Below are 11,474 nucleotides of genomic sequence, written 5' to 3'. Positions count from 1 at the left end.
ATGTTTATGGATTAAGTTTAGTTGGTAAAAATTGCTTGTGTTTGACATGTATAACCTAGCATGTTATTATTTGTTTTTCTAATTGCTTGATTGCATGTTCTGTGTAGCTTAGTGACCATTAAACTGCATGAACCTGTTTACCTAATGATTTAGTGAACATTGAATTGTTAGAGCTAGGATTGACCAATCTTAGTTAGTAATTAGAATAAATAAAGCTTAGCTGTGCTAGAGAACGTGTATTGTGATCATAATTGTGTTTATACAACAAATCTTACATAGCATATTTACATTCATAATTAGTTCTGTGTTTAATTATGTGTGAACATACATGGTTTGACATGAATTAGTTAATTATTGGTAAGTTAGAACTAAATTACTAATACAACTAAAAACCAACTTAATAATCCGTAATCATTAGCTAGCCATAAGGGAGAAGTGGATTCAAACTAAACAAGAGTGTGTTTTTATTTATTGAATTTAATTTAATTTCATCTGATCTTGTAAAACCAGATAAAACCCCTTTTAAACTTGTTAATAAATTAGGTTAATTTAATAGTAAATAAATTAATTAGAACACTGTTCCCTGTGATCAACACCCGACTTACTCAAGCTATACTATAATCTGACTAGGTACACTGCATATAAGTGCATAGTTAGTTGAGTTTGTTAGGTTATAAATATTAAAATTAGTGAGTACTTTTGTGCACATCAGTGACCTAACACCATGTCATGGAAATGGGTTTCAAAACATCTTCATTGATCAAGTTGTTTTCTTCAACCTCTCGGGATACAAAGCTCAGACCTCACTAAAAACATGATCTAGAGGGATAAAGTTTCTAACTTTAACCCTAAGGACCATCCAAAAAGGTCCAAAACTCAAACCCTAGGTTCCACAAGGCATGAACATAACCATTAAGCATTTATTCCTTTAAGTATGAAGTCCATCTTCTCCATTAGTGTTTCTAACACTAAAATCAACATGAAAGTTGGTGCTTTATAGACATGCATATCCAATGCATTTCTTGAACCCATATTAGGTCAAAATGAGAGTTTATGACCTAAATCTCATGCATGATTACAATATGCAACTAAAGTTTAGATCCATGCCACTAATATCACCAAATGTCCCGGAGATTCATAAAGTCGAAAACTTTATAAAGTCCTACAATTCTAACTAACAAAAATAAGAAGATTATGGGACAAAGTTCAAGATCTAGCATCCTATCATGATAAAAGCCAAGTTTGGGACACTTACAAAGGTCCAGAAGAGTGTCAAGATAAATAATGGAGGCTTGCTTGTTGGATCCAAGCTCAATAATTCCTCCTTCTTCCTTCAAAAGCTTCCAATATTACCAAAAATGAGCACAAGAGCACCAATGAGGATTAGGGTTAGAGTGGATGGGTTTGAGAGTGATGGAGGCTGAAGGTGGACAACCCTAGCCTCCCCACTTTTCTTTAAATACTAAAAAATAGGTTTTTCCATGAGGATGCCCCCACGTTGTGGCCACAAGCCGCCACGTCGTGTTGACTAAATGAAACATGTGATCTAGTCTCGAATCGCCACATCGTGGTAGTCCTTCACCATGTCGTGGCTACCCTAATCAAAGAAAATAATAATTACAAAGTACCTCAAAATACGGATGTTACAACTCTCCCCCTTTTGAATAAGACTATGTCCTCGAAGTCGTCGCCGCAAATAACTCAGGGTAATGCTCATGCATCTCACCCTCGGGTTCCCAAGTCCATTTGGAACCCTTCTGACGTTGCCACTGGACCTTGACCAAAGATACCACCTTATTGAGTATTACTTCAGTACTTCCCATGACACCACCGGTTTGCATAACTCTTATGTCGGCTTTGCGTGACTCGCAACCTGTCGCACACCTGTTAAATCAACTCAGTGGTCTTGAGTATCACTTAAGTACTTCCCATAACCCGGTGCTTGACCTCTCCTCATCAAACCAGGGTCCTACACCTCCTCCCATATAACATCTTGAATGGTGGTTGGTCAATGTTAGCATGATAGTTGTTATTGTAGGAGAACTCAACTAGTGGAAGGTAAGTATCCCAACCCCTCCAAAATCTAATACACAAGCCTAAAGCATATCTTCGAGCATCTGAATCGTTTTCTCACTCTGACTGTTGATATGGGGGTGGTATGTTGTACTAAAATGCAACTGAGTACCCAACTCCTCATCAAACTTCCTCCAAAACCTGGAGGTGAAGCGAACACCCCGGTCTGAAACCACCGAAACTAGCACCTCGTGCCGAACCACCACCTCCTAAATGTAGATTTCAGCTAATTTCTCAGCAGTTATACTCTTGACAATCAGTATGAAATGTGTACTCTTTGTCAATCTATCAATAATGACCCATATAGAATCAACTCCACGTCTTGTCCTTGGAAGCATTGTGATGAAATCCATGGTAATATCTTCCCATTTCCACATGGGAATGGGTAGTGGCTACATCCTGCCATGGGGTCTCTGATGTTTGGCCTTGAATTTCCTACAAGTCAAGAACCACTCTACAAACCACAATATTTCCCTCTTCATACAAGGTCACCAATAACTCAGCTTCAGATCGCGATACATCTTTGTAGCCCCTGGATGAATCGAAAACTTTAACTTATCAGCCTCTTCCAGAAGTGTCTGTCTCACCCCACCAGTAATCGGAACACAAACTCTACTACACTGAGTCAATAACCCTCGACTGCCTCTAACAAATAAAGGAATATGCCCCACTAATTCGCTCTTCCTTCCAATTCTCCTTTTTTAATCCCTTTACATGAGCCTTCTTGAACATATCCAACAAGGGTGAAGTAATAACCATCCTCAAGAAAATATCCATGATAGGTGTACTCACTGCCATATGGCTCAAAGCATCAGCTACCATATTGGCCTTCCCAAGGTGGTACAGGATCTCGCAATCATAATCATTTACCACGTCCAACCATCTATATTTCCACCTTAAACTCTCGTGGTCAGTGTAGAGAGTACACATAACCCCATACATATAGTGTCTCCAAATCTTCAGGGCAAAAACCATATCCCCCAAATCTAAATCCTGTGTAGGGTAATTCGCCTCATGAGGCTTCAGCTGCCTCAAAGCATAGGCAATCACATGACCCCTCTCCATGAGAACAGCTCCCAATCCCAAAATAGGGGCGTCGCAATAAAGCACAAAATCATCCATATAATGAAACAATAACTTAAAGATCGATAGATTCAGCAATAGTAAAGTGAATCAAACAATAAGAAAAATGATCAAAGATGTGTTGAATGCTTAATATTATCAAAGCTTTAGAAGAGTTCAGTGAGAACTTTTCTATAAAAGCAATGTAGGGCAATATCATCGATTTACCCTAGAACGATACATGCATGCACTATAAATAGTCTAACCCTATCACCATAATGACGGATGGACAGGCCCAATCCGTTAATAAAGAATAAATACATAGATAATAAATTTGACACAATATAATAAATAACCCAACAATCTCCCACTTTGCGTCAAATAAATAAAGGAAATTCTTCATTGTTGTACTTTCTGAACCGGAACAGCTTCGTCATCATATTAAGAAGAGTATTTCAGAACGTGAGGAGACTTACCTCTCAGTCTGAACAAATATTTGAATAGGTCTAGGCTCGGAGTATCGGCTCTACCCGTCACCAATTCTTCAAATAGAGACCAATCTCAAATACAACTCAAAATACCCAAAATACCCTCAGTTCAAACTTGGTCAAGAAGTCAAAAGTCAAAGTCAACGACCAACGTTGACTTGCCATGTCGTGGTGGTCCATCACCACGTCGTGGTACCTAAAGGACAAAACAGACGATCTGACCCCCAGCCGCCACAGTGTGGTGACCTGACACCACGTCATGGAAACGTGGTTCCAAACAAATTAATTGATTAAGTTGTTTTCTTCAACCTCTCGGGCTACAAAGCTCAGATCTCATTCAAAACATGATCTAAAGGGATAAAGTTTCTAACTTTACCCCTAAGGACCATCCAAAAAGGTCCAAAACTAAAACCCTTGGTTCCATAAGGCATGAACTTAACCATTAAGCACTTATTCCTTTAAATCTGAAGCCCATCTTCTCTAGTAGTGTTTTAGACACTAAAATCAACATGAAAGTTGGTGTTTTATAGACATGCATGTCCAATGTATGTCTTGAACCCATATTAGGTCAAAATGAGATTTTATGACCTAAATCTCATGCATGATTACAATATGCAACTAAACTTTAGATCCAAGCCACCAATTTCACCAAATGTCCCAGAGATTCATAAAGTTTCAAACTTTATAAAATCCTACAATTCTAACTAACAAGAATAAGAAGATTATGGGACAAAGTTCAAGATCTAGCATCCTATCATGATAAAAGCCAAGTTCGGCACACTTACAAAGGTCTAGAAGAGTATCAAGATAAATAATGGAGGCTTGCTTGTTGGATCCAAGCTCAATAATTCCTCCTTCTTTTTTCAAGAGCTTCCAGGAGTACCTAAAATGAGCACTAGGTCACCAAAGAGGATTAGGGTTAGAGTTATTGGGTTTGAGAGTGATGGAAGTTGAAGGTGGACAACCCTAGCCTCCCCACATTCCTTTAAATACCTAAAAAATTAGTGTTTGCCATTAGGCCGTCAGCACGTCGTGGCCACAAGCCGCCACGTCGTGGTGACTAAATGAAACAGGCGATCTAGTCTCGACTCGCCATGTCATGGTGGTCCTTTACCATGTCATGGCAGCCCTATACAAATAAAATAATAATTAAAAAGTACCTCAAACTCTGGATGTTACATCGATTCAAGCAATGGAGGTTGATCGTTGGGTTAGAGTTTCTCGGTGATATGAAGGTTGGTGAATAAAGATGACTTTTTTTTTCGTTGGTATGAATCCTGCTCAGTTTATGCTTTTCCACATATTATCTTAGAACGATACTGGTAATTTAAAGTTCAACTCCACAAATGTTTTTCCCCTTTCTTCCTATTCGATTTAAATTGTTGATCTATTGATTTTTTCAGTTGTATCTTGTAGGGCTTGATTGTTAAAATTCGTTATTGGTAGCTTATTGATCTCGGATAAGATAGGACTTTTTCTACTTGATCCAAATTGGCTATTGTTTGTCATTTGCTGTTTTTGTTAAATTAAGGTCTATTTGTAATAGTGTTTGATGAAATCGTGAGGAATCATGGTTTTGAATTCAAATTAAGCCATGGGAGATGGTCCTAGAGGGATAGAAATTTTCCCAAAACATTTTAAGGCTTCAACTTCTGATGTTGATACCCGTCTGTCAAGAAGTTCAACACTTTCTCATACCAAAACTAAAATTGAGGTATGATTCATGGCATGAACATGATCAGATAACATAAATATCTTTAATAAGTTGATTTCATTCAATTCATTTGATCTGCATTAGCATAATTCAAGCAGCCGATTGTGGGCTAGAAGAAGATTAATGAGTGTTGCATCTATGTTGAACTCGTGTGGCCTAAGGAGACTATCTTGTGTAGCCTAAGGAGAGTATCTTGGGGAAATTGATTTCATTCAAGTCTTGATAAAAGTTGTGATAAAGTTATAAATTTGTTTCAAGCAAGTGTTATAACTTTATACATTTGTGATGATTCAAAAAGTATTTTTCTCTTTCAAAAAAACTTTATACCTTTGTGATGATTTAAATTAGTTGAATATTTATGTATTAGGATGTTGGTTTGGAACGAGTGTGAGGTAATATTTTTATAACAAATACTAGTTTTACAATCTATATATTTTTATAATTATTCAGCAACTTCACTCACCACTGTATAGACTATCAGGGTAAAATGGTCATTTTGCATCAGTCAGTACATTCAGTCAAATATACAATCAAACAACATGGTTTCTTACCTAGTCAGAATTTATTACTCAGACAGGTCTTTCCTAGTCAACAGTTTCTCAGTCAGCAACTATCAAACATACCCTTATATTTATAACAATTATAAATTGTTGAAATGATTATAAAAATATTTAAATATATGTTTTTTTGGACAAATATGTTATTTTGAAAGCTTAACAAGGGTATGTATGTATATATATATATATATATATATATATATATATATATATATATATATATATATATATAAGGATAATGTCACTGTAGCACAATGAACTTTTGTGATTTGTCCGACTTGACCAATAATGTTTTTTTCTTGCTCATAAGGTCATCTAACTTTTATTTTACATGCCAATTTGGTCATTATCGTTAGTTTTTAACCATTCCTCCGTTAACTAGTTATCAAAATTACACGAATGGCCCCTATGGCTTAAATTTCTTTCGTAATTGGTCGTTATCAGCCATGTTTTAAATCACTCGACTAAAACTACTACAATCCTGAAACTCTAGGGACCAAAGTGTAATATTGTCAGTATTCTCCCCATTAAATCTGGTTGAAACTCGAAGCATACCATTGGATTTCATAAGCACCAAACCAAATAATAGGCAAAAAAATATTTTGATGTAGTAGTTTTAAGGATTGTAGTAGTTTTAGGTGGGGATTGTGGTAGTTTTAGTATCTATCTTCGAACCTTTTCTTCCTTCCATCGATCCTTGCTGCCAAACCGTCCCCACCTGAAATATCGCAGCTTGCCTTGCCTCATCAAAGAGCTCCTTATGATTCTGCCTTCGTTCTCCCTCGCGAATGGTCAAAGACCGGAAATCCTTTGCCCCTCGCTCCCTTCTATGTTGTTCCCATCAACCCAATGCCCCAAAAGTCTCGCCTTGCTGCCACCACTGCTTGCAAAGCCGTGGCTCACACCTCGTAGCCGGAAGAGTCGAGGAAGGCTTCGCAGCTTTTCCCTTTCCTTCTCTTTGGTCTCACCTGACCCTCCTCTTCGCACCATACTGACGGAGAAGCAAGAGTGCAGCCCCGCTGCTCCTTTTACTTCGTTGTGTAGGCTCGTAAAACCCGGAGACGATCTCCCCCGTTGTTATCAATCGACCCATGATCTACGGGATTAGCCATCTGCGAGCCATTCTTTCCTTCCCCTCGCGAATTGCCAACCACCGTCGAAACCCCAAATCAGATTCTCCTTCGATTTCGTTTTTGCCTCAATGACTGCTTCATGTTCCTTCCGATCGACTTGCCATTGCTTTTGTTCATCTGTTGTATACCCTGATCAAACAAAAGAAACGGGGTCTTAAAAGCCCTAATGTTACACTTTGGTCCCTAGAGTTTCAGGATTGTGGTAGTTTTAGTCGAGTGATTTAAAACATGGCTGATAACGACCAATTACGAAAGAAATTTAAACCATAGGGGCCATTCGTGTAATTTTGATAACTAGTTAACAGAGGAATGGTTAAAAACTAATGATAATGACCAAATTGACATGTAAAGTAAAAGTTAGATGACCTTATGAGCAAGAAAAAAACATAATTGGTTAAGTCGGACAAATCACAAAAGTTCATTGTGCTACAGTGACATTATCCCATATATATATATATATATATATATATATATATATATATATATATATATATATATATATATATATATATATATATATATATATATATATATATATATATATATATATATTGTGTTGTATAAATATGATACTATTTTGATCTTTATTAAAGCTATATATGAAATTCTACTTATTATAATAATATTATGTGTTTTTGCGATTAAAAAGTGACGAAATCTTAAATAACAATATTTTTTTATTTTTTTTTATTATATTGGTTGTATTTATTTTTTAACAAACAAAATTAGTGACTAAATACGTGTAACATTATCTCATTAAAGTTCATAGGTCTCACCCGAACTTCACCGTTTATATATATATATATATATATATATATATATATATATATATATATATATATATATATATATATATATATATATATATATAGAGAGAGAGAGAGAGAGAGAGAGAGGTTGGTTCAATTGTTTCTCATATATCTATTGTGTATTCCAATGCACCAATAAAAATTTAATAAAAAATAAATTACTATTTAATCAAATAAAGAAAGACATTAAATGATTTCTATAATTATATGTATATTAAATGATATCTATATATTTCTCATTTGCCGCTCTAACATTCAAGTGTAGCGACAACAGCAGTGTATGTGTAATCATAAATGATTATATATATATATATATATATATATATATATATATATATATATATATATATATATATATATGTTCCCATTTGATTATGACATTTGGTGGCAGAAAAGGTGGTGGTGTAGAGGTGGCGATGATATAAGTAACGAAACTGATAGTGGTGGGTCGGTTGGTGTCAGAGGTAGTGATAGTGGTGGTGGGGATGGTGGCGGAAGAGAAAGGAACGAGTGACGTTATATAATCATTTATGATTATAACATAATTGTCACGCCGGTACACCGGAGAGTTAAAGCGGTGGACTTAAAATATGTGGCTGAGTTGAATCTCAAGATCTTTATTTTATTTTGATTTTCAACGGAACCTCTCTCTCTCTCTCTCTCTCTCTCTCTCTCTCTCTCTATATATATATATATATATATATATATATATATATATATATATATATATATATATATATATATATATGGTTAGGTTCATGTGAGACGGCCTAATTTTGTGAGACCGTGGGACGCATTTTTTATTTTTTTTTATTTTTTTTTTAATTTTTTTTAGTTAATTCAAGTTCCGAAAATAATATTTTAAAAAAGAATTTTTTTGATTTTTCCATTTATTTTGCATTTTAAAATTATTTTTAGAATATGTACAGTGTGATATTCTATTTAGAATATTTCACGTATTTTTCAAAAAAAATGGGATTTTTTATATTTTTTTAGTTAATTCAAGTTCCGAAAATAATATTTAAAAAAAAAATTTAGATTTTTCTATTTATTTTGCATTTTAAAATTATTTTTTAGAATATGTTAGTGTAATATTCTAGTGGTATTCAAATTGGTCCCTGTGATATTCAAAAAACTTTGGATGGGGTCCAAAATCAAAGTTTTTCTGGGTTTTTGGTCCTTGATACACTTAAAAAGACGATTTTACCCTTTTCATTTCTTTTCTCTATTTTCTTTATTTATTTTGATATATAAATAATGAAAAATAAAAACAAAACTAAAATCTCACCCAACCCTCCTCCTCCTCCTCCTCCTCTCTCTCTCTCTCTCTCTCTCTCTCTCTCTCTCTCTTTCTCTCGGACGTCATTCAACCACCATCACTGCCACCATATGCTTGCCGGAACCCTACATCATACACGATTGATTACCCCATCATCAACATCCAGTCACATCAAAACTCCACCATAAACCCACCATTTAACATTTGTTCTGATCATTATCTCCGATGACAGTTTTCATCAAAAGATCTCTGATGTCGTAGCAATTCCAAACTGGTTTATGGTGATCATTTTCCTTACTAGACACCTACGAGCTCATATATCGGGAGTTGATTCATGTTTATTTTTCCTAATTTATCACCTGTACATTCTAGCTTCATTCATGAATTCCTAATTTCACTAACTTGTGTGTACCAGATTAAAGAGATTTGTTTTTAAATTGTGTTTCAGATTAAAGAGATGATGCGGCAAAAAAGGAGATGGAAATGATGAAACCCCTGAAATCGAACCTTGGAAACCCTAAAATCGAACTTTGAAAACCCTAAAATAGGGCCTTGAAATCCCTCCGGTTGTTCGGGGATAGTAATTAACTCGCTAGAGAGCCATATCACCACCACCATCTTTCATCAAAATATATGAACTGAAACTGATGGTCTTACCTTTATCACATGGAAATACAAACACAGGGGAAGACACAGAAAAGGAGATACTACAAGCTCTTCATCAAGAAATCGAGACATTACATAGCTGATGTCATATTAATTTCCGGTTGTCTTCACGCTTCCATATCACAACCCAACACCACCATAAACAATTGCAATAACAGGGAAAAAAGAAAACTAATATGGAGAAAGAGGCGAAAGAGTAAACGAGAGTGAAAGTAGGAAGGGAGGTTACGGGTTTCGGAGGGGTAAGTTGTTTTTTTCTTATTTATAATTAAGGGGATGAGATTTATATATATATATATATATATATATATATATATATATATATATATATATATATATATATATATATATATATATATATATATATTTAAATACTAAACAAATACAGAAAATGTAAATAGAAATAATAAGGGGTAAAATCGTCTTTTCAACTTTTTTAGGACCAAAACCAAAAGAAATTCTTGATTTTGGATCTTCCATGCAAGTTGAAAACTTTTTGGATCCTATACAAAGTTTTTTGAATACCACAGGGACCAATTTTGCAGTTTTGTCAATATTCTATTTAGAATATTTCACGTATTTTTCAAAAAAAAAACGGGATTTTTTTTATTTTTTTATTTTTTTTATAATTTTTTTTAGTTAATTCAAGTTCTGAAAATAATATTTTAAAAAAGAATTTTTTGATTTTTCTATTTATTTTGCATTTTAAAAATATTTTTAGATTTGATCTCACGGTCTTACAAAATTAAAAGGGTCTCAAATGAACCTGAACCTATATATATATATATATATATATATATATATATATATATATATATATATATATATATATATATATATATATATATATATATATATATATAAATTCTTTTTATTAGTTTTTGTTCAATATCTTTTCTTTGACCATATATATATATATATATATATATATATATATATATATATATATATATATATATATATATATATATATATATATATATATATATATATATATATTCTTTTTATCAGTTTTTGTGCAATATCTTTTCTTTGACCATGTTATATAATACATTTATCAATTTATTATAAGTATAAAAAGGAGTATAGATGGCAGGATGTAATATGATACTCCTTAGATATGTTGTTCGAACCAAATGGTCCCTATGTATGGCGTGCCCTTCATTTTCACTTTCCATTTGACACTCATATGAACCACAAAAGCTATCGTTTATTCATATAATAATAATCAGCAACTTTTTATATATTTTTTTTATATTTATTCATTATTGAAAAACATATTAAATTTAATAACTTTTATTTTTTATAATTAAGAATCAATATCCATATATGTTCCATACTAAAAGTTATGTTACAGTATTTATGGTTGTTATGACAATGGTAATCCAAATACGAAATATAATAAACAGAAATATAAATAATCAAATTTATATATTTGATACATAATCAGAAAACACATTTGAATGTTGATGTTTACAACAGAATCAAAAATACGGAAATATGTAGATTGAGGCTTGCGTATTACAATGTATTAAGACAAAAATTATCCTGAAATAGGTTTGTCATCAGGATATAACAACCAATTCAAGAATAAATCTTGAATCTGTTGAAATTCACCATGATCCTTTTGATATGAAGAACGATTTTTGAGAGAAAGTGTGTGGTTTCTTTAGCCTTCAAATTTTGTCTGATT

Source organism: Lactuca sativa, chromosome 7, assembly GCF_002870075.4.
Source record: "Lactuca sativa cultivar Salinas chromosome 7, Lsat_Salinas_v11, whole genome shotgun sequence".
Lineage (NCBI taxonomy): Eukaryota > Viridiplantae > Streptophyta > Magnoliopsida > Asterales > Asteraceae > Lactuca > Lactuca sativa.
Note: the sequence above shows the minus strand (reverse complement) of the source record.